At 41.1% G+C, this 25,225-nt stretch overlaps 1 pseudogene across 1 annotated transcript in view; it reads right to left on the bottom strand.

Annotated features, from left to right (window-relative positions):
* The window catches only part of LOC310991562 (phospholipid phosphatase-related protein type 5-like), a 52,273-nt pseudogene that overhangs the window by 14,707 nt on the left and 12,341 nt on the right, over window positions 1–25,225 (bottom strand). The window contains exon 3 of the transcript XR_014596477.1: window positions 9,216–9,404. The product of XR_014596477.1 is annotated as a phospholipid phosphatase-related protein type 5-like (transcript). The remainder of the gene's footprint in view (window positions 1–9,215; window positions 9,405–25,225) is intronic.

Raw genomic sequence — 25,225 nt, 5'->3', positions numbered from 1 at the left:
AGTAATAAAACAGCAATCAGAGCAGGAACAAGTGATGCAGCATTAAATGCCTGTTTGACGTCAAAACATATAAAAAGCAACTAAAGCTTAAGGGGGGAGCATGGAAATTTACGCTCACCGTGAATTTTATTTTTGAATTTTATTTTACAGATGTGTTTGTAATTTTCTCTTCTTCATTAACACCCTGGGGACATTGTGTGGTAAGGCTAAATTTAGCTACGCATTTAGACCATGAACTGGTGCACACATATGAATCATATCTGGTTTGGTGTTAAACGGCTCTGTGCGTTTATATATTTATTATGTGTGTTTCAGTTGATTTCCTCCACACTTGCCCACCTTCTAAAAATGATGTAATGCCGACTGAAAGCGGCTCTTTACTGGCTATTGTGAGAAGAAACACAAAAACCTTCACAAGGATTACGCAGAGTCTACATAAAGCTTCTCCAAATATCACATGACATCTGTTGACACTGCAAGCTCAGTGCTCTACTTTAAACACACACACACACACACACACATGCAGGCAGGCAGCCCTCTCACACACCAGCTATGGTAACCATGACAATTTAGCTGCTTCAGCTTCATCATCACCCACACTCTCTCCATCCATCTCCTTCTCTCTGTCTCTCTCTGCTTTTACACTGTTTCATTTGTAGTCGGGCAGCTTTCCCAGGTCTTTGTGGAGGAGAGACAAGCGACTAGAAACATCTCTCTGTTTTTCTGTGTTTATTTCTATATATATTCTTCTCTGACACAAATACAATTTGTCCTTTCGCTCTCTCTCTCTCTTTCTCCCCCACCACCGCCTGAAATCCTGTTTATACACAGTAGGGTTTTTAACCACAGTTTGAGATGTGACCCCATTCTTCCGCTCTTCACCTAACTTTATTTTCTTTTTTCTTTCCTTATCCTACTTACTCCACATCTCCATCTGCACCTCCTTATATTCTCCTTGTCTCCCTATAAAAGTTACGTTCCTTCAATCTGCTTCCTTTTAAGTAGAAACAGAGTGATCATTGGATGAGTGTGGGAAGAGACCTTGCAGCTAATCTGCCAGAGTGAGGGTGTGAGCGTATGGCTGGATTAGGGTTCTCATCTATGGGACAGAGCGTGTCTTACAGGCTATCACAGTGGGAACGCCAAGCTGGTCAGGCGTATCGACATGGGGCTACATGGCCTGCTGTCTTCATCCCACTGTGATTGGCAGTGACAGGATAAAGCCATGATTATCCCTTATTATCCCTGCCCTTTTTTCAACGCTCCGTAGGAACGACTGCTGACACGCTGATCCGTCTATCTGTCGTTTCCCCTGTCTCTCAGTCCCTGTCTCTCTTTTCAGCATATAAACACACAGATGAAGATGTGGACATAGGTACTGTAGGTGTTGATATTAACTGAATCTATAGATACAATCAAATATGGCATTTTTTGTGAAAATGGATATTAAAGGTCCAGTGTGTAAAATGGAGGGAAAACTGTGATATCTAGCATTCAAATTCTAGATTGCAGCGCTCGCTCACTCGCTCACACTCACCGTGACGGTGGCCTTCAAGGGCAAAAACACTTGTTTACCACGACTGGGATGACTGGGAGTATTTTAGGAGCATGGAGCGATGAGGTGAAGGTCTAAACAATTTTACGATATGTCTGCTGTTTCCTCCTCCTTCTTCTTTACTTCCGTCTTCTTCTTCATTAGTTTATTTATGAACGTGAAACGTGCTCTCTGGCTGGCTGGATTTTCCATTCAGTGCTGCCATACAGTACAAACATGGCAGCGCAAGATTGTGACACTCTCTAAAGCAACACCCTTGCTATATGTATATACTGTATAAAAGAATAATTAGGCTACGAAAACCAAACAAATTTTATTTTATAGCGATTATACACTTAGACAAATATATTCATGGGTTGTCAGATTTTGCCAATAAACCATGCCAATTATTATTACACACTGGACCTGAACTTGCAATAATAACAATGCACTTATATCAGTAATAGTTAAACAATTTAAGTCTCTTGCAAGAAAATACATTTATTTAGTTTCATTGTTTTTGCTCCTTCCCTGTCACCGTCCTCCACTGCAGTTCATGTATTTGCATATCATAATTACTGTTTAAGGCCTAACTGAATCCTTGTTTAATTGGATATCATTGCAGCATGTTTATTGTTGCATGATTTATTGTTAAATGACTACTGTGATGATTGTGTCTGTCTTCTTCAGTTGCACTCCTTACTATTTTTTTTCCTCTTGTTGTTTGTTTTATGTATATACCTCAGCATTTTAGACATGTGTTTTAGGTAGTATTGAATAAATTGTATTGTAATACCAGTGTGTTGTTTTTATAGGCTGGCAATTAACATCGTGCCCAGGGACTGCAGTTGAAAATTAGCCACTTGGCTAACACTGGCACATTTAGAGTAATGTCGATTAATGTGCACTGTCCCTGTAAAATAAAAAAAATAAACTCACCACTCCTAATGGTTTTAATTCACACTGTCCATGTCAGCAATACCTCTTGAATGGAACTTAAACACACCACTTTTAACCTTAAAGGTAGGGTTGGAGATCCTATTCTGGAGCATTTTTTACAGAATTGTTTGAAATCCTCTTCACACTCCGATTGCAACGCAACGTTAAAGTCAATTGGATCATGATGTGTCAATCAAGCTGCCGTTTCTCTCCCTCCTCTGCACGTTCCGCTCAACTGCACTAATCGTGTGGGTGATCAGAGTCTTCAACGAGTTACGACCAAGGAAAAGACAATAACCGCAAGCGCGACACCTTCGCGGCTTTACCCTGATATGAACCTAACACTGAACAAGCGTTGTGTGTTCCTGCACTCTGGAGGCGTGGCTTCACAGAAAGACAAAGTCTGAGTAAAGGGGCTTGGATTTTTGACTTGTGTATTTTCAAAATGTGGCCTGCTCAAACTGTTTTTCAACCCTACCTTTAATTACCTGCTTTCGTTCGCAAACATGTGCTGGCTATTCTGCAAACTCTTGCAGAATAGTGCATTTCATTCTTCCTAAGAGCGATCTCTGTTCCTGGCCATCATACAATTTAATGGGTGACACAGTATGCTGTCAGGTGCTGTCTTAGCCTTGATACAAATGTAAACAGTGCCACATTCACCAGGAATATGCTGAAAGGCATGCTGTCAAGTTGACTGACCCCTACATTTCACATCACCACCAGAATCACTTCAACTAAAACTTTTTCCTCTCACCTACAGTACATTCCTCCTAAAGAGGAGATCCCCAAACAGTCCACTGTCTAGGACAACAATGCAAAAAAGTTTCAATGTGACGCCCAAATCTTTTCTCCTGCTCGATGGTTCCTCCCAATCCTCTTGTGCATGTCATATGTTTCTCCATTATTCATGAAGGATTGTCCTCAGGCTTAAACAGTATGCAAACTTCTGGGTCTTTTGCATACGGGTATTGGACTGATGAGTGCGTACATGGATCTGATGACAACTGCAATCAACTCTTAACTGTCAGATGAAAAAGGCTAAATGTGTGAATGAATTCCATGAGTTGTTCTTTTTCTTCTCTCAAGTAAAGATGCTTATTTCAGCATCATTTCAACAATGTGTGTGTGTGTGTGTGTGTGTGTGTGTGTGTGTGTGTGTGTGTGTGTGTGTGTGTGTGTGTGTGTGTGTGTGTGTGTGTGTGTGTGTGTGTGTGTGTGTGTGTGTGTGTGTGTGTGTGTGTGTGTGTGTGTGTGTGTGTGCAGATTTCCTCAGGCTGCTTGTCAAAGATGACAATTCTGATTACAATAACAAAAGAAGGTAAATAAAACAGGGAAAGTCTGTATATTCTGAACAACATAATTAGCTAAAATCTGCATAACAATGAAGCAGGCAGGGTGCATTATGGGAGCCACCGCAAGACAGAGGAACTATGCTGTAGCAGGGCTCACCTACAGCCTCCCACCATGTGAATCCCCTAATGAAAAAAGGAAACCAGTTTCCATTTCAAGTTTTTATGACAGGGAGGGGAGGGGGTTGGGGGGGACGTGTTGCTGGCTACAGTTAGATTTGACATTTCCATCTTATTTCAGAGACCTAATCAAGAAGATTGGATTTTGTCATACTGCTGCATGTTATCACAGTAGGAGGGAAAGCCATAGATGAGGTGCCTCGCTATAGGCAAAATCCAAAGTGACAACATATTTATAACAGCAACATAAATTAATTTGAATGAAATTGTCTACTTCAGGGAAATGGAGGAAGGAGGGGGAGTTCAGCTTGACATGTGAATTTACCTTTAACCTTTAACAACAGCATGTGAAGGAACACAGCAAATTGTACGGTCCATGGTGGAGGTGGCTATGATATTAGTTGTCATTTTGTTTCATATAGTCCTGCTCTGAAGAATTAGGAGCAGTAGTGTTCCACCTATTGTCCATTTTTAACCAAGACCCTTTGCAAAACCCACATTACCTCACCAAGCTTGGCACCGTCTATTTCATTAGCAAACACAAACCATTTTTCCTGAATAAATTTGCTGTAACCTGGCATTTTCCCCTACAATGCTTTTTAGCATCCCTCAAGACACGTTGCATGTGAGTCAAATACAGGACACTGTATGAGAGCTAAAGCAGCTAACAGTTGTGGTACTGAATACATTTCACTGAAGTTGTGTTGTGTTTCTGTCTCTTCTAATGGATTTCTGTATGTGATTGTGTTAAATTGGCAAAAAGCAGCTCCTGCATTATCAAAAACATTCCCTTTACCTTTGTGTCTGAGATATCAGTTTCCTGTCATCTGTTTGTATATTTCTGTGTAGAGAAAATCATAAATCAGGACAGAAAACAAACAACATCCGTTTCCTACCCTTCCAGCTTTAGGCATACCGCTCTGGGTCATCCTGACCTTTGACCTCTGCCAGCCGAAAAGACTACACTGACTTCAGCATCCTGCATTTATTCATATCTGCATCTGCTTTAACTCTGCCATTGTCCCTCTCCATCTCTTCACACGGAGGGCTGGACTGCATAAGCTATTAAAGTGTCCAAACACAAAGTGGCTTTGACTACATCCACCATCTGTTTCTCAAGATATGACGGCAACAACAGCACAGTGCAGTGTATCGTGCATCAAGAGCTCTCTCTTAATAAACTCTGGCATGACTGGATGATATGGTCTGTCTCCATGATTTACCCCAGTCCCCATCTTTCTGTCACACGGAGCTGCATTATGCATGAAGGCTCTTCCCAAGGTTTAACAGACAGCATCAAACAAACTTGGAACAGTGAGCAGTAGCACTGGACAGACTCTGTTCTTCCCCTTTTCCTCTCCTCCTCTATAGATTCATCCTTTAGCGGCTCCATGCCTTGTTTTGGGGGTTTTGTTTTGTCTTGTTTTCTCTCTGGTATCTCCGTCTCCCTCTTTCTCTCATTGTGTTGCGTGCTTGTTGTGGTTTGAACTCTCATAGTCTGTCCTCTCAAAGAGTGCCTTCACTTTGCCTTGCCGTACTGTTTGAGAGGCTTATATTTAGCAGCATTAGAACAAAGCTCTCCAGGGCAAAAGTATTCGGTATTGTGCATCTGACCCACATAAAAAAGGTGGAGAATACATCCAAAACTTCATTCATTCACAACCTCATATCCTCTTGCTTTCGCTCACAAGCATATCGCTGAGCCTGCGTATAGTGTGAAGGCTCACACTGTGACACATGCATTCTAAGCCTACAATTACACTTGATCCTGTCATTGGTCACACGTATTGACTGCTAGCAGGGTCCATGGTGGACGGCAAAGACAAGACACACACGCTTGCATACAAGCACACACATAAATAACTTGCAAATGCTTCAAATAGCGCTTATTCTTTCAGCTTGGCATGATAATTAGCATGAGTGCTGAAATGTCACCTGCACTGTGGCTGCCTGGTGCATGCACATACAGTAGACTATGTATTGTGTATTTGTGTAGTGTGTGTGTGTGTGCGTGCGTGCGTGCGTGCGTGCGTGCGTGCGTGCGTGCGTGCGTGGATGCATGCACATGTGTAATCTGTTGTAAAGAGTAATAGACATTGCCTGTAGCCACTCTGACTAGTCCTCAGATACTGGCACTAGTCACACACACACACACACATCCACCCACATACTTACCTTCACTGATGCACTGAAACTTAGAGCATTTTTGCCAAGCACCACAGAAGAGCCTCTATTTCACTGAACCTCTCACTTCCGTTCGCTTTTCCTCCGCACACACACACACACACACACACACACAGCATTGTGCTGCTCTAATTCTCATGTAGTTACCACATCAATACTCAGCTGGGGCATGAGTTGTTAAAACCCTGCAGGTTCATTTCATCATGAAAGCGATCACTGACGCTTTTCCATGTTGACAGTTTCAACAAAGAGACATGAGTGAGCTCTGTTTTACTGTAATGAATCTAAGCCCAATTACATTAAAATCCAAACTTTCTGGCCTTTTTCTGGGGTCTTTAAAAGTCATCAACTGTAGTATCTTTTACTTTAAAGCATTTTCATACACTTAACAAACTGTCATAACTGCTCCACCTAAAATAAAAGACACATTTAGTTATTGCTGGAGCTTTTTGACTGTGCTCCCTGCCTTCCTTGGAGAATGAATTTGGTGTTGCAAGACTCCTGTGTGGAGTCTGCATTCTCTAGCGTCGTCCCACAGTCCAAAGTCAAGTACATTGGATTAATCTGAATCTAAAATGGATGTGTGAGAACTCTTTATGTCAGCCTTGTGTTAGACTTGTATCCAGAGCTCACCCACTGTCAGCTGTGATTGGCTCCAGCCCCCCTGTGTGGATATACAGTAATAGTATAGCTAATGGATGGATGGATAACCTGAATAAATCTGCTGAAAAATAGCATTCATATCTTAAATTCTACATAGTTTACATTTGTGTTTTCTAGCTACCGGCCCTCTTCTTTCCTGTCTTCCTGTCTAGTTCTGTGAAATACACTGTAGACTGAAACCATCAGCAGAAACGTGTATCATGTCATCCACATGAATGAGACAAACAGCTCTCAGGAGTCAACAGCTCTCAATGGCACAGGAACAATTCTCTACCCCTGTGTAATGTGTGCTTTATGCAGCAAACCTAACGAATAAGCAGTGGCACCTACATCAGCATTTGTCATGAGTGGCAGGTGGGAGCAGGGTAGCAGTTTCATGAACTTTACAGTCGCGTCATTCTCTACAAAGAGATCCACTTTAAGATGGTTAAAACTGAGGCCAATACACTCCATAGGTTAAGTGTGTGTCAAGTAGGAGAAAACAACCATGCTGATGTCATTTCAGTTGTCTCTGATTAGAATAAGGAAAAACTCTGTGCACGACAAACTCTGTGGTGGAATTAGGACATAGGACATGTCTCTTGAGGCTTGACCCACACTGGGGACTCAGTGTTTTTTGCAATTACTGTATGTGGACCGTTGTTTTTGCCACTGAATGGAAGTACAAATCCTAAACATGTTTTCCATACTGTATGTTTAGGACCCTTGAAATAACTGTTTTAAGGAACTAACAGTTAGATAGCCTAGTTGTCTGCCTGCACATCATTATACAAGGAGACAGCAGCAAAAAGAGAGAGCAGTTCAGGGGAAATAAGAGAAACCTGCAGAATTTCTGGTAAGTTAAAAAATCAGTTTCAGTTGTCACATACAGTACACACCCACCCACACACACGCACACACACACAGATAGGCCTACAATCCTAACAGACATACACAGAGGCGATATATGCTGTGACAGCAAACGTCTGTGGTGTTGTGTTGTTTGATTTCTGTTTGTGGCTAAAAGTCTGAGGCAAATTTGAGAGAGAAGTGAGATGAATATCTGAGCCTTTATTATATCTGAACAGAGGCTCGTGGGATGGAGCGATATTCTTGGAGCGAGAGAAAACACAGATGCTCTGACTTTCAAAAAAGCCGCTTCACACTCCAGGCAAAAATCACGCCACTCCGCTCCCACTCTGCACAGATCAACATACTCTGGTGCCTGCAGCCCCCTGTCCATTCTACTGCATGTTAGCCTCCAAACAAGCAAACACAAATACATAAATAAACACACACAAAGTGCATCTGTCATATGTGATTTAGAAAAAAAAACATTGCTGTGTGAAACTTTAAAGCACGAACTGTTGTTCACCATGTCCAAAACTCACCTGCTTTGACAGACACATCTCAAAATAACTATTTTTATAGGGTAACAAATGAAGGGGAATTAGATAGTTTCATTTATACAGCAGCAAATGACCTAGGACTTTGTGTAACTAAGTGTATGTGTGTGCGCATGTGTATGTGTGTATGTATGTGTGTGTGTGTGTGCACAATAACACCGCCCTAATATGTGGCTCAGAGGCAGTCATGTTGTAACGCCACTTAACTACGGGACATCAAAGGGACAAGCCCTGTGGGACAAGACAGACAGTCATGGAGACAGAGCTTTGATGAGGATGTGAAGCTATCTTTCATTATTAATAATGTCCCACTGTACTGGCAAGAAAGCATGGCCGCCATAATATATTTCAGTATATTCCAGGCTAATAACAACAATTACTGTCATTACAATATTCATTTAAAGCTAATTTAGTGCTGGTGTAATAAACTTGGGTTACTACAATGAATGGGCAAAATAAAGTAGTTAAATATTGATGTCTGATTAGCTGCATTGATGTACATTCTGCCTTGAATTCATGACCTACAAATTATAATTCTCTATTGATGTTTAATAATTAAAGATGCTTCCATATGCATCCTGAAGTCTTTGATGAAGACTGACGGTGGAAATAATGAAACTGTGCCTCATCTTGTGAAAAAATACATGGAAGCCATTCAGAGCTGATGCTTTACTCTGTTTTAATGCCATGCAGTCTTGAAATAAGGACAGGCTCTTTCTACACTGTAGCTATCTCTGACTGCTCTATGGAGGACAAATATAGTGCCCGTTGCCATGGTTATGCCAGAGAACGCATCCACACAAACAGAGCAGCGAGACCACGAGGATGCACACCTACACACCTCTCTCCCCTCTTTCGATCCACAAACACCACGTGTTGATGAGGAGAAACTCCCCGTGTGTCACATGTTTTGGGTCGATCGTGTGCACATGTAGGTGATTGTGATGTCTGTTCGTGTGTGTGCGTGCGTGGATGTGATGAGCACCTGTGGAGGTATATTTATTTATTTATTTTTAGAAGTTGAAGATATAGACTCACCGTCACAGTGGGGATGGCGGTGACGAGGGAGTAGACGAGGACGGGCGGCGCCTTGCTGTTGTCCTCTGGTCCTGGGTACGGCTTTGAGTAGGCTTTGTCGAAACAGAAAAAGCCCTGGACGTGCACGGGGAACGTGTCCGTGTACTCAAAGTAATACGCCAACAGAACGGTCCCTGCCATGATGACCAGCTGGAAATAAAACATATTGGTTCCAGCTTTAGGATTGGATCCACAGAAGAGTGTAGAGGTTGAGAGAGAAAAAAGGCAGACACATAAAAAAAGAAGTGGAAAATGTTGTCATGGGCAAAAAAAAAAAAAAAAAAAAAAAAAAAGAAGGAAAGAGAGAGATTTTTCCTTCACAGCGCAAAATGATGGATGCTTCCGTAATGTGTAAAATGAATCAAGTGTGCGTGGAGAGATAGTGAGAAGAGGATGAGAGAGAGGGAGGGAGGGAGGGAGGGGGAAGGGAGGGAGGGAGGGAGACAGAGAAGGAGGGAGGGAGGGAGGGAGGTAAAGATAGAGACCAAGGGAGACAAATAAGGAGAAAGACTGATAGAGAGGGGGGAAAGAGAGAGCAATGACAGAGATACGGAGCGAGAGAAAGAACCCTTAAGCAGTGTCAGTATGCAGAGTGGGAGGGTAAAGAAAAAAAAACGATCAGACAAAATAAGGCTGTGTGGAGGAAAAGAAGACGAAGAAGAAGTGAACAAGGATGGGAAAAAGAGAGGGTTAGGGGGGTCTGGTTTTGGAAGAATATGGGTTGATAAAGAGCAGTGGAGAACACAAAAAGTGGCAAGACCGATAGAAAAGAAAGTATCACTTATATGAGTAAAAGGCAGATACAGTATAGGAGAATTGTGTGTGTGTCTGTGTTTGTGTGTGTGTGACTCTGAATAACTTAAGTTAGTACCGATTGAATCACCAGCTGTATGCAAAGCACAAGCCATGAAGCATAAAATATGACCTTCATAGGCGTTTAAAAATTAAATAATATACTTGAATTAGGAATTCATAACAGATTGTGTGTGTGTGTGTGTGTGTGTGTGTGTGTGTGTGTGTGTCAGAGAGAGAGAGAGAGAGAGAGAGAGATGGGGAGGGAAAAGGAGTGATAAACATAGAAAACATCAAAGAAAGCATGTTATTCTACAGATGAGACAGATGCACGGGTACTAATTACGAGTTACTAATTAATTACTCATTTATACTCCAATAAACAGCACACTCTTTGCCCAGTTCTCTAAACAAAAAAATATTTACAGTAGGTTTCCATAAATCTTTACCTGTATCTGTATCAGTTTTTATTTTTTTGTTGATTACACAACACAAACTAATGAGAATCATGAAGTTCTTCATGATGTTACTTCATTCAGTGTCATTTTGTTACTATTTTCCCCAGTATTGTTCTGTATTTCCAAAGGTGAGAATTTGTAGACTCCACAATCAGTTTGTTGATAATAATCATCATTAACAAACAAACAAGTGTTAGGAAGCAGAAATATGGGACAGAGAGACCCATCTATTCTCTTCTCTCTGCAGCAGAGAGAGGAGAGGAATTAATACTGTGTGTTTAAAGATGATGGAGGGCTGTGTACATCACTTTCAAATACCATTAAGCAGGATCACATTTCAAACTGTTGTGAGAGAAGCTTTAAACCAGTGGTTTGATGTTTTAGGAAATGAATGATTCACTTTCTTGCCAAATGTTAGAGAAGAAGCTTCAAGTACATGAAGCCAGAAGAAGACCTGCAAAAAGGGGTACATGATTTTGTAAGTCTGTCCAAAAAAAAAGTAGTAGCAGTAGTTGTTAATTTCAGACACATTGTATAGATATCCAGGTCTGTTTAAGGGGTGTTACATGCTCAGACCACAAAGCTGTGGCCTTTCATTATCTCATCTCTCCAATTGAGAACTTATGCTCTGTGACACCAGCTGTGCAACGTTTAGCTCCTACAGTAATGCTTGGACACCTTGACAACACATTAACTATATTCACTAAAACCTGAGATATGAAGACCTTGTCGGTTCTCAGTTGGTGTTGTTTGCTGCCATTACCAGACTATGTTAAACCATTTGGAGCAAAAGATGGCTGCATTTCTTGGCTGTAGGAGTCACCGAAATGGGCCAGCCTACTCACTGTGACGCAACACCAATAGGACGCGACCCCTGAATTAGGACGCAGCTTATATCTTGGCTGTGACTTCCTACAGTAGTCTGGTCAATACATTATTACTACACAACTAAGCCTGAAGCAAATAAGCTTGTTTCCAAAAATGTTGACCTGTTTCTTTAATTTTTAGTTTTCAAACTGCAACTTCAGCAACAACCAAAGCTAAAGTTGTTTTAGTGTTGTGCTTTATTTCCAAAGAATCTCTTAATGAGGTTCTGGGCAAAATATAGAGTAATAAGTTGATACATATCCAGTTATTTCTTAATTCTAAGCTAGCATCACCTCTGTTTTTTATTTAGAAGATAGCAGGTGAGTTACACGTAAAAATGTTTTTTGCCAAGTCAATGTAATCCAGCAGGCTTCCAAGGAGTAAGTGGTTGAGAGTGAATATTCAATGGAAGAATTTCTGTGATGAAATGCATCTGGAATAATCACGAAAATAAAGTCAACACTACAAACTGAAATGTTTCTTCACTTTCCTTTTAGGACCCAACAACAGCAAGCATTCATGTGATTATAGAAAGTATGGACCTGTGATACAAAGCATTACTGTCGTCATCGAGTAACGTCATGTTCACAGTTAAAATTAACAACAAGCTATCTGTGTTTGTTCTGATTTTATTTTTCATTAAGGCAAAATTGGATTTGATGTTAAATCCTCTTTGTGCTTTACAGCTCTGAATGAGAAAAGAATCACGGAGACAAATGGCTGAACGAGGAACAAACCAGTGAGAAGACCTCCTCCAACATCTTTATATCCTTCTACAAAATGACAGAGTACCCACTTGGTCAAATGCTAAAGGGAGGAGAGAGGGAGACTTGTTAGATGTAACACTACTCAGCTTTATTACACATTGAAGAGTGACAATGAACATGGCAGAGAGAGAGAGAGAGAGAGAGAGAGAGAGAGAGAGAGAGAGAGAGGGAGTGACCTAATTCAAGCTCATTACATTACATGCTCTGCTCTACTGTCAGATCTGCTATTCTGTAAGTTTCCTTTTCCGGTTTCCTTCACAGTTGTTCAAATTCTGTGGATGATTCTCTAAATGCAAAATCAAATAATTGATCTGTATGTTTCCATGGCAATGCACAAGACTTATCTGCCTAAATTTGTCTATGTGAGACATCTTAGTCTTTGCGCTGAGAGTCCCCAGTGATGAGAGCATCGTAGGGGGGAGTTGTATTCAGTGACAACACACACGCCCTGAGGCCCTTAAAAGCAAAATCATAAGGGACACAAAACACACACACACACACACACATTCAGTACACGCGCACACATATCCACACACACTGGCAAATCACACAAACACCTCCAGCCTGTAGTTTATATATAGTCTACGGATATCAAGCAACTCGCTCCTCAGTGTTTTTCCATGTTTGTTTCCATCTTCATGAGCTTTGTGTGTTGTGAGCGAGTGGGTGTGCAAAGTTTGTTTGAGTATGTGGTTGCCTTCCCATGTCTGAGGAGGAACTCTGACACAGGCACGCCACGGTGAGCATTTCTCTCCATCGCCGGCTCCTCTCTTCTCGCTGAGCTACAGAAGGCTTGAGGGAGGGAGCGAGGGAGGGAGGTGTAGAGAGGTGGGAGGACGAGAGCGAGGGAGGTCCACAAACACCCATCAAAGTTTAAACAAACAGTTGAAGACAACTGCAGAAGAATCTCCCTGAGAGATTACGCGTGTCATCTCGCATCGACTTTTACACTACATGAGCATTAAAATTGGCTGCGCTTATTGATTGTACTGTCAGTCTGAGAGCTCAAACAACCATGTCTGCAGAATAATACATGAGAAGACAGGAGTCGTGGTCGATGACAAAATCAACTAACGGTTCATAGCTCATACGTGACATCTCCCACATGAACAAATAACCAACTTCCTGTGCACTTGCCAACTGCAGTTTGTCTAAATATTCATAAAGGTCAAAGCAACTTCAGGTTGATGGTTCCTAATTAACTCACAGACACATCCTGCACAAGTCACCTTGGAATATTAATTTGCATAAAAAGTATTTCTAAAGTGTTGCGAGCGTGTATGGTACGAAACGACTGACAAACATAAGCTGCAGGACTCGGGTCATGGAGGGTCCCGACAGGTCAATATCATTCTGTCACAGGGGTGCATACGTTGTTTATGTGTGGTCATCACATGCCAGCCTCTTTAATGTGTCTGTGACTAAAGTGCACACGTTTTGAATTTTGCACAACTATTTCTGAAAGTTTAGAAGCCTTCGTTCTTGAACCTGATGTTATAGTGTCAGTCTGACGACCATTCACCTAATTCGTCCACAAATTCATTGCATGACTCTTTTTTTCAGCCTTTCACTTGCAGAGTGGCTTGAAAATGGCTAGGCAAAAAAAACATTCATATTGCTATTTTTGAGGATGGACTTGCAGGAGAAATATATCAAAGCTTTTATTTCTTATAGGCCAGAGTTTTCTGATGTGACCATGTTCCGGGTAGAGAAAGATTGTGGTTTGGTTTTGAATGACTTCATCATTAAAGCAGAAGTAAGCGGAATGTTTGTGTAAATATAAGTCTTAAATAGTTATATCTTCCGACAGCAATCACTTACATAGAGTGTTTGGTCTGAAACACGGGTCTGTCAGTCACTCTGCTCTGCTGTAAGCCGAGGAGAAAACTTTCCTTGTATCCTACAACCTTTATCCAATGAGGAGAGAGAACGGCATGAAGGGGCGGTCCTCTCTGTGTTTGCAGCCAAGGGATGCCCATGAATGTGGTGACGTAGGGACGAGGACCAATAGATCCATGACGAGGGCGGGGACTGCTAATTCCATCGGCTGACAAGAAGTTAGCCAAAACGACCGGATCGCTTACTTCTGCTTTAAGTGGACCTTTGTTGTCACAGCTACGGAAATGAGCGCATGAGGTGGTGATGCTTTTAAAAAGCAGGAGAAAAAACACAGTGTTTTGGCTGACTCATCCAACCACACCGACGTTGTCCCTGTGCAAATTCTGTCACAACATGTGATTTCCTTCTCTGCAAGAGGGCTTAATCTTAATTTTGGAGCATCTTCTGAAACTAATAAAGCTGTCTTTCCATTGTTTCAGTCTCCAGTGAGGGGACATAATAATAGATCTAATGCTACAGCTCTATGAAACAGCAGCTTTTGATTTATTAGAATGACTAATGTGATTGATTCCTGAACTCTCCAGTCTGATGCTGGGTGTAACTTCTGACCACTGTCCACATATTGTTTTCATACTCAAGTCTATATAAATGAGAAGCTCTGCCACTCACAGTCATCAATATAAAACCACAGACAGCTGCTGCAGGCAGTCAAGCCCACACTAGCCCGAGCTTCACCGAACTGATGATCATGTGATGTGACTGTGATAAGTCTCTCTTGCACATGCTGTTTCATTTATTTGTGTGCTCGTACAAGAGATAGGAATGTGACAAGTAAAAACAGACATTTTATTTTGACTTGTCCGAAAGTAAGGACAACAAAATTGTCAAATTTGAGAACAATTAATCTATAATTAAAACCCTGTCTTTATTTATTGCATACATTTATTTCCTTGCAAGTTAATGTTGAATGTCGTAACACGCTGCTCCAGTTGAATGTCTATTTGCATGCTGGCATACAGACCAATTCTCATTTTCTAGCTCAAACAGCATTGTCATTCCCACTTTACATATTGTTGGTTTACAACATGTGGGTATCAGTGTGGGAAGAGAGGTTAACAGGTATATTACTAAAAATATTAATGAATTATAGTCAAGCTGACCAATACTTGTGGTGCCAGCTGGCGAGGGTAAAAACATTTAATTGTTTAGACGACTAATCGCAGTCGCACACATTTCTAATTTAGAGTAGATGTGTGAGGTGCTCCTAGGAAATCTTGCATATTGTATGTAATCTATAAACTAAAGCTCTCTGCAAGGATTTGGGGTTAATCTCTCATCCAAGAAGCTTCTTCAGTTCTGACTGACAACTGGGCAAAACCAGGTATTTACTGTAGCCTTTGTAAGGTCGTTAAGGTCACACAGGGCCAAGTGTGGATGGTTGTTTAGTCTCCTGGGAATGGATCAAAGTGTAACATTGTAGATGGAGGATAAGTTGTGTCTGCGGCCTACTCCTCTGTCAGATGGTTTCTCTACTTTGACATAGATAACCTCTTCTCCTACTAGACAAAAGATGTTCACAGCAAACAAGATGAAGACTCCACTGGAGGGCTCATGTCACCCTGTGTCTGCTGCATGTGCAAGTAGTTCACAGTTTAAACAAGTAGGAATACAACATGTTTGTTGTTGTTTCTATCTCCGAATTTTAAGTGTTGTAAGCAATAAATCTGGTTTATCTGATGCAGAAATATCATATGAGATTTTGCCCTTCAGCTGTCTCTCATTGTTTGATCTGAAGAGATTTGTCAGTTTGAGGATAAACTCAGTTTAGCAGATACGAACCCTGCCAATCTCTACATCCCTTAGTGGATCAGACACTTGTATATTTTCCTTTTTTTTGATACATCAGTCCACCGATATCAAAGAAAATTGCTTCTGCCCACATACAGTATTTGTTTGAGTAATTGCATCTTCAGACGAATACTATTCAAGAATGCAGTAAATGAAAGCACAATATGGTTTAAAAGGATCCTGGGTCACATACTCCCACTCCCCCCAAAAAACAAAACAACAACAACTGCAATTTTAGGAATAAGACACTAATATTACTGTATAGTCACATATTTTCTTCTAATAAAACGTGTGTTACATTGGTTTTAATAATGAAATGTATTTGTCCCTTGAGGTTTTAAGCCAGTAGTAACAGTAAACATTGCAGTATGTCAAGGAATATGTAGCTTTTTTCTGCACCAAACAATTTTGGCATTGCCAGCTCACTGCTTTACGTAATATCTGAGGCTGATTTCACTGAGAGGAATGACAAATGAGGGTTGAATCCCTATTTGATTTAGCTACTTAATTCTATCAGTATAAATTTAGCCACAGGATGAAAGCAGAGTTTATAAAATAAAGCAGATTTATGATGATGATGATGACCCCTTTCTGGTTGCCCCAGTAAACTAACAAGACTTATCAAGCCATGTAATTAAGGCTTAATGCCCATACCTCTGCACTTCAAAGAGAGTAAAAGCGAGAAAATCAAAGAGACTAATATGGCACTGATGTGACAGAAACAGAGGGAAATCTCCTGCCCTTAAAAGTCTTTTAACCAAAAATGAGGAAAATAAAATGTGACAATAATAATGTGTCGTGGGGTTGGAAAAGCAGTGTTGAAAATAGATGTGGGCATTGCTAATGTCTCTTGGGGGTCAAAACCATAAGTGGTGCACGTCTCCCCTTGGTCTGTGTGTGGAGTGTCCAGATGGCACAAAAGTCAACTGATAAAGTCAAACATGTTTACAGAGGGCGAGAATGTCTGGATGGAGGCTGGTGTTGAGATGACAGCACCCTGCTGGGAAAGGACGAATGTCACACTGCTCAGGATGAACTGGAAACATGCCGCTTCGCTTCGCTCTCAAAATGTCTGATATGTTTGTGAATGAGCACCATAGCATGACAAGTATGAATGTGGTAAAAATGAGTCCCACTGAGGAGGAAGCTCATAGTTCTACATGAGCACATTTGAGAATGGATTGTTTTCTATCCTTTGCTGGGTGCTGGGTGTCTTCTCCCTGAGCATTAAAGATACATTACAAACCACTGTCAAACAAAAGAATGTAGCAAAAAATGTAACACATGCTGCTGACGTTTTTTTCTTTTCTTTCAAAAAAGCAACAATTATAGCAACATTTTTGGACACTTCACTTCACAGAAGAAAGTATTATCACTACATGAGCATCAGGCCTGACCTTCCTACAGGCTTTCTATGCGTCTCAATGAACTGGCAGGCTGGCAGCTGACGTGAGTCAAGTTCTAACTTTTCTCTGATATCATTGTCATTGTCAGCCATTGTCTTTGTCATCTTATTTTGTTAGATGATGTTGTGGGAATAAAATATGGATTTTAGCAGAGTAGAGCGCAGCAGCTTGGAAACAGCTTGGAAGTGACCAGGCGCAGGCTGCGCCGCGACAACGGGGTGTGTCCAGGCGCATTGAGCAAATAAAAAAAAAAAAACACACCCCGGCCCCTTTTCCACTAATAAAGACACTCACATTTAGTACCCTATATTTAAACCCAGTGTAACAAAAATCAGGTAGTGTGCACAGATCACAACATAAACAAATATCATGCATAATGGGGGTGAAATTATGCTGTTTTATGTTGGTGAACACTTTTACTTTGGTGATTTCCGTATCCGCTAGAAGACCGGAACCAGAATGCAGACGAAATTCGGAGTTAACAGTAACCAGGCTCGTCTCCTCTCTGAAGAGCCTGGTGACGCGAGGCTACCCACTACCTGATGCCGAGGCTGTTTGTGGTTGGCTGAGAGAGATGATAGTTTGTTTGTTTTTAGTTTTTCGTTAGTTTGCATCACAGTTATAGCTGTGTTAATTCAGTCAGGTCGAGTTTCCATTACACATGACAAAAGCCTTTATAAATTCATGTGCTGACTCAGATAGTTACATTGAATAGTGGTTGTTGTGATTATTTATTGCATTGAAATGTGCCTGACATTCTGGTAACCTGTCTGTGAGGTTTTGGTGACGTGTGCGCACTGCGTGCCAGTCAGCCAAATTACCATTAGACCGGCTGTGCTTCGCCTATAGCACCGAGAGTAGACCAGGTTGGAGCTGGCGAGCTTTCAGCGCACATTCGGCGCAGCCTTTTGGCATGAAATTGTCACAGTGCCAAGCTGAATCTGTCGACACCTTCCACTGCTGTGTCGCCACACCCATCTCGGCGCACCTCGGTCTACCGAATTGCCAAATTCTCTGCGCACTGTGTTGCGCTGGACGAAATTACCATTGCGCGGGCTACGCCACACTGCGCTGCACCATGAAATTAAAGGGATAGTTCAACATTTTTGAAAATTGGCCCATCGCCATGATCCCCCTAGTAATAGCAGTAGGTTCGTTACCTTTAATTGTTGGTCCAAGCTGCTTTTAGATCGGGGGAGAAGAATACCGAGCGGCGCAGCTACACTACGGAGGCTAATGGAATTTCTTGGTTTTGCTCATCAAACTCAGCAAATACACAACCAAAAAACTCAAAAACGCTGTGGTGGACAAGTTGTGACCTGCACATTCAACACGCTATGAGATAATAGCGGAAAGTTGCGAGATGGAGTTGTTTTAGAGGCAAAGTCGGACTTTACACTCTAGATGGCTGCTCGGTGGAGTGATTTCAAAAGCGCCTGTTTACTGCAGATACGTCCGTATACTACGGCACTGGCTGAGGTGCGCACACTGTGTCCCTCCGACCAGTGGTTCACTGAAGAAAGTAGTTCCGAGTATTTGCTTCACTTCTCTTAACTTTCCGCTATTATCTCATAGCGTGGTAAATGTGCAGGTCACAACTTGTCCACCACAGCGTTTTTGAGTTTTTTGGTTGTGTATTTGCTGAGTTTGATGAGCAAAACCAAGAAATTCCATTAGCCTCCGTAGTGTAGCTGCGCCGCTCGGTATTCTTCTCCCCCGATCTAAAAGCAGCTTGGACCAACAATTAAAGGTAACGAACCTACTGCTATTACTAGGGGGATCATGGCGATGGGCCAATTTTCAAAAATGTTGAACTATCCCTTTAAAGCCCATTGTTTTCATGGGCTGAGTTTCAGACAGCATTTTATATTTGTTGCATTTTGATAATTTGACAATATTTTCAGATTTCCATTTGCAATTGTTCATATATATAAAATGCATATGTATTTTATAACTATGAGCACAGATAGTAGGGGAGAAGCAAACTGATAAATCACTGAAACCATGCAGTTCAACACAGTGGAGCCAAGATTTTGTCTTGTTTCTCATCTCCTAGCTTTCTCCCAGTAAACGATTAATTTTCATACATCAACAGAAGATTAAGTCTCTGTTCATCATGCATAAGGATGTGTTTATACTTTGAGGCACATACTGTAAATACTACAGTTAGGATCACCTCCTAATATAGCCTAAATCATCTCATCCAAGTGATCATCTTTACAAAGCTCATTGTTGTATTGGATTGGAAATAGACTAAACAGGTGTCTCGAATTAAGTGACCACAGAGTGTATAACATAATTCTGTCTGTCATATTTTACTTAATAGCACAGTATGTTTGTAAAGAGTGCCATTAAGCACCTCAAATTAATAAGACACATTTAAAACATATTCTTACAGCAGAACGCCAAAATAAACACCTCGAAGCAAAAACCTGGCATCATCAAAGCATTGCTTTTTACATATGTGTGACATTAATTCCAGGAGACTTCACAGAGTTACTATGCTCACAGTTTTCAGCCCCAAATTAGCATGAGATGAGGCTGGTACACCATTCCTCCTTTTTGGTCTCCTGAAGAGCTCACATAATCACTGGGTGATTATAGATGATTAAGAAAAGTCAAGGTCCAATTTTAGATCACATAAACATACACGCACATATACACACACATGCACAAACAGTGACACAACCCTTGCATGTGTAAGACAAGAAAAAAAGCTCCTCTCACACAGGCTCATCTACATAAATTACATGTAAATGTTTGAGGGGGAAAAAGCCTAAAATATTCATTGAGGCGTATCATAGAATCAACATGGATAATAAGATGACAACGGATGGGCTTGACTGCCGCCTGCTGCCACCAGATTGTATTACAACCCAATGAGCATGACGAGTGCAAGACAGATGAGCCGACTGGTAGAAAACGGTGGACAAGCCAGAGGGGTGCAGCCTTAAAGAGAGGTCTGGGAGAAGCAGCGGAGGGAAAGTGGAAGAAGATAAACAGACAGATAAACCGCTAATGAGACTTTAGTATATCACAGAATCCGGCACAGCAAAGCCGAGGGTGCCACTGGGAAATAAAACTGAGAGGCAGCGGAGAGAGGAGAAAACAACAGGGGAGAGGAGGTGAAAGAGAGTAAATGAGGATCTGTGAGAGACTGAAGAGGGTGAAGTGGAGAGGTAAAACACAAAGAGGGAACAAGGGAAAGGAAGAGAATCAAAGCAGGCATTCATCTTTTGGGCACCCACATGTAACCCCCTCCCCACCTCCCCTCTCTCTCCCCCCTCTCTCTCTCTCCATCTCCCAGCTCTTTTGTTTGTCTGATTACTGTGTGTATTCTATCACCATGCCTTGTTTATCTGAAATTCATCAGTTCTTTTTTTCCTGTCAGAAAACATCTTTCCTCAGTCATTTTCAAACCCACGCTCCCCGTGTCTCCCCTCTTTTCGGGCTGCATTTCCCCCCATGTCTCTCAATCATCATCACTGTCACTTACAATACCGTATATCTGCTTCAATTACGCACACACTGTATCTACAGTATCGACTTCACCCTCTGTCCTCCTTCACTCGTCTTTCCTTCCTTTCACTTCACCTTTCTCCTCCTCCTCTCCTCTTTAAAGCAGACAGCCTCCATGCAGCGCCAGTGGACTACAGACCCATGAACAGCACATTTAAATGTTCGCTGCAACACGCCGAAGAACAATCACATAATTCTACAATATCCCCAGTCCTACAGCACACAACATGCCCCCGCATCCTACAAACAGCGAAGAATAAAAGCGGATACAGGCTCACACACACAAACATGTTTCCCCACGGTGCAATTAAAGGTTTTTTTTCCAAAGCTCTCAAATGATCAAGTATTAGCATATATATATATATATATATATATATATATATATATATATATATAAATATATAAAACAGTTGTCTGATATAGATTACAAATTACATTTTTCTTTCCACAAAGAGGATTGAATCTTGAAATGTTTTCCCATCAATAATTTTACCAACAAATTTGACCTGGATGTAATCTTTCCAGTATTAGAGGCTGACATCTTTCACAACAACATACAGCATGGCTAGCAGAAAAAAACTGTCTGCATTTCTGAATCCTATTATCGCACATAGCTCAGAAGGAGGCACAAGCAAGAGGCAAGATTATATCTTACATAAGCAATTGTATTTTAGAGACTTAGTCCATCATGGATTTTCCTATTTTAGATAAAGTAATGTGTCCTCAGCACTGCAGCCTAGATAGGCTATTCAATATTTGCAGATGATATGACACTACTGTGATATACACGGTCTCTCATCTATCCCTCCCTCCACAAAGTGATAACAGGTCGGAAGCAGCCAGCTAACAAGTGTTTCAAACATCTACCTAGTGCTGAGAAATCCCAGCGCAGCAGACAGCCGGGCAGGTGCTATTCATGGAATCTGAGAGATAATGAGGGGGAAAGTAAGGAGAGAATAATATCAGCGAAATCTGTAATCTGTGTGGTGTGTGTGTGTGTGTGTGTGTGTGTGCGTGCTTGCGTGCGTGTGAGTGTGCGTGCGTGTGTGCTGAAAATGAGCATGACAACTAACAGCAGAGAATGAATATATTCCACTATAAGATAATATGTTCATGCTCAAATACTTTTTTCTCATGTGGTAATAACCATGGTGATGGTGCATAAATTGCCCATAAGGAGAAGTTAAAGGAGGTTAAAAATAATCATTAGTTGTATATTAGGAACTAGCTTAAAGTGCTTCTACGATGTACTTCTACATCACGACTCTTACAGGATAATTTACCTGAAAAGTAATTCTGGAGCTGTTTTGAAGAGGAGCACTCACAGAGAAGTTCTGAGTACAGGTTGGTTGTTGGGTCTTGGACTTGGCACGAGTAAAAAATTGTTTGGAACAAAAGATTCTGAAGAAAAGAGTAAACACACACAACAAATGTGTTGCCTGGAGGAAGAAGATGTACTCAGGCTGTGTCAAACCCAGCAGGGAATAAGGATGAAGTAAGCACATGCTGAGAGGAGGACGTTTTGTTGTGGGCAACTGTGGATCTGTTGCATTCTTGATGCTGTTCATAATTGGAGGAACTTATGCTGCTCTGCTGTTTTCACACCAAAACTAAAACCAGAGAAAGATGCCACAGGCCTTGCACACACACAAACACACACACGTGCACGCACGCACACACACACACACACATACATAAACACACATACGGTACACATATATCCTGTCAACAAGCGGGGTAATTGTTTCCTCAAGTCAATTCACTTGGCAGCAAAATGAAGGACTTAAAAGACCTATGATCAGCAAAAAGACAGATGAAACAAAACTGAAGTTTGGTTTGTTACCATAAAGAACAACCCTGCTGCCTAGAATTTAGGTTTTCCCTGATACTTTCACCATATACTTGATGTTGGAGCATGTTCAGTATGAAGGTATTATACTTTATTATTTGCAAATGTGTAACTCATTCTGTGTGTGTGTGTGTGTGTGTGTGTGTGTGTGTGTGTGTGTGTGTGTGTGTGTGTGTGTGTGTGTGTGTGTGTGTGTGTGTGTGTGTGTGTGTGTGTGTGTGTGTGTGTGTGTGTGTGTGTGTGTGTGTGATCAGATTTGTAAATGTGTACTGACATTTGTGTGTATGTACATAAATCTGCAAATGTGTATTCAGAATATGTGTGTGTAATCAGATTTGTAAATGTGTACAACAAATCCTTGTCTGTATTCAGATTTGCAAGTGAAGACAAATCTGCAAATGCGTGCAAAGATCTGTAAGCGTACGTAAATCTGAAAATGTGTATGTAGATCTGTAAATGTGTATGTAAATCTGTAAATGTGTATGTAAATCTGTAAAGGTGCAAACAGACTGTAAATGTAGACAGACCTGTAAGTGTCAGTCATCAGCTACAACCCAGGTGGGGTTGGCTGTCTTCTTACACACACATTTTGGTACACTCTGGATGTGTGTGAGCCTTTTTCTTTGTTCAAATAATAAAGTAACAATAATACCTCCATATTGTAGGTTCAGCACCAACCTTTTGAGAAACTATGTGAAAATGCAGGATTTCGACACTGGAGTCTGGGGTCACATTCAAGCTGTTCTCATTTACATGTTTTCTTTTTTGTTTCTTTGTTTCAGAAACAGAAAACAAAACGTGCAGTCAATTACTGCACATGTCATATCTGAGTTGCTGCTCTACACTGCTGAAAACCAGATTTTGTGACCACAACATCTTCTGACAAAATCCCCATAAAAGTTAAAGACAATGGCTGTGCAGTGACTTCAGCTCAATTTACTGTTAACATATAAATTAGCAGCTCATTTACATCAGTGGCTGCTTGGCAAACAGTGGTGTGTCTGCACAGGGAAAACCCAAACTTACACCTAACTAGAAATACAGCAACTACAGCGAAGTCAGTAAATCCTGTCACAAAGGCGCTAAGTTGGCAACACTGTTAGTTTGTGCCAAATCATTTTGAAGAAGAGCAACAACCAGTGGTGAAACTCCAGCACTCAAGGATGATGAGCTGCTCCCTACTGCCCCCTAAAGAAAGTCCAGTTTTTTCCATCTTCAGCCGGACCTGACACTGACTCAACACTTGACAATAAAATCAAGTGCTATAACAATCATAAAATTGCTAGGTTGTGTTTTACTGTAGTTGCAACATTTGCAAAATTGGTTTTGTGGTTACATTAAAGGTAGGGTTGGAGATCTTATTCGGGAGCATTTTTTACTAAATTGCTTGAAATCCTCTTCACACTCTGATTGCAACCAATTAATTGAATGCTTTTTCACAAAAATGAAAAAAGTCAGTCACCCGTGGGACAGACAATCCTGTAAAAACAGTATCCAATCATCTTCGACACCATGTTCAAGTCAATTGGATCGTGATGTGTCAATCAAGCTGCCATCTCTGCCCCTCCCTTCTCTGCGTGTGCCGTTTTATCGTGCACAAATCACGTACGCGATCAGAGTCTTCAACGAGTTACGACGCGGAAAAGACAACGCCAGTGATCCAATATGTCAAAAAAAAGGAGTTAAATTAATAACAACAGCATGGGGTCTGAAACAAGATCTAATGGATGGCAGTAAGTTATTCCAATCAGAGGGAGCTTTGTGTTTGAAAGCATGTCTACCAATTTCCTTTGTTCTTGGGACAGAAAAAAACAGTTGAAGTGAATGTCTAACGATGGTCAGTAGGGGACTACGTATTGTTTTAAGTAGAGGGGGTAGTTAAAGTGAACACATTTATAAATAAGCTGGAACCAATGGAAGCGTTGCCTGAGGCAGCCAATCAAGATTCTGATGCATCATACAGTGATGGGTTCTGTATGGACATCTTAAAAAAATCTGCAGATACTGTTAAAAGCAAATCAAGGGAGGCATTTCTCTGATGTGTTTTGGTATATGGTATCGGCATAGTCAGTAACTGGTATTAGAAGTTGGGAGGAAGATTATTTTCCTTACTTGAAGAGTGAAACAAATTATGGAGCAATAAAGTATGCTGAGATAATGGTTTATTCTATTTACATCGGATTCAATGTGTGGCTTAATGAAGTGTCGATCCAAAGACCCACATATTTGAATGTGTCCACTTTTTCAAGGGGGGGTCCATCATTAAAGCAGAGAGACAGTTCAGCAGAATGATGTGATAATTTGTGACTGATTTCTTTTTGTTCAATAATAGTCTGTTATGGCTAAGCCAGTCCTGGCCATTATTAAATTCAGATTGCAAGAGTGTTTACATTTCTATTCTAATATATTGGTGCTCGATGTATCATCAGCCTACAATTGGGTATGACAGCCAGAGGAGGATAGAGGAAGGTTGTTAATAAATATGGAGAACAGAAGTGGCCCCAAAGATGACCCTTGTGGAACAATTAAATAATCAGACTGACTGATTAAATAATCAGACTGACAACGCAGCTTACACATTGACGTCTATTATGTTATTGTTAACAGGAGTTGAACCATAATAAGG

Source organism: Trachurus trachurus, assembly GCF_905171665.1.
Source record: "Trachurus trachurus genome assembly, chromosome: 1".
Taxonomy (NCBI): Eukaryota; Metazoa; Chordata; class Actinopteri; order Carangiformes; family Carangidae; genus Trachurus; species Trachurus trachurus.
Note: the sequence above shows the minus strand (reverse complement) of the source record. Positions and strands in the feature narration are given on the sequence as shown.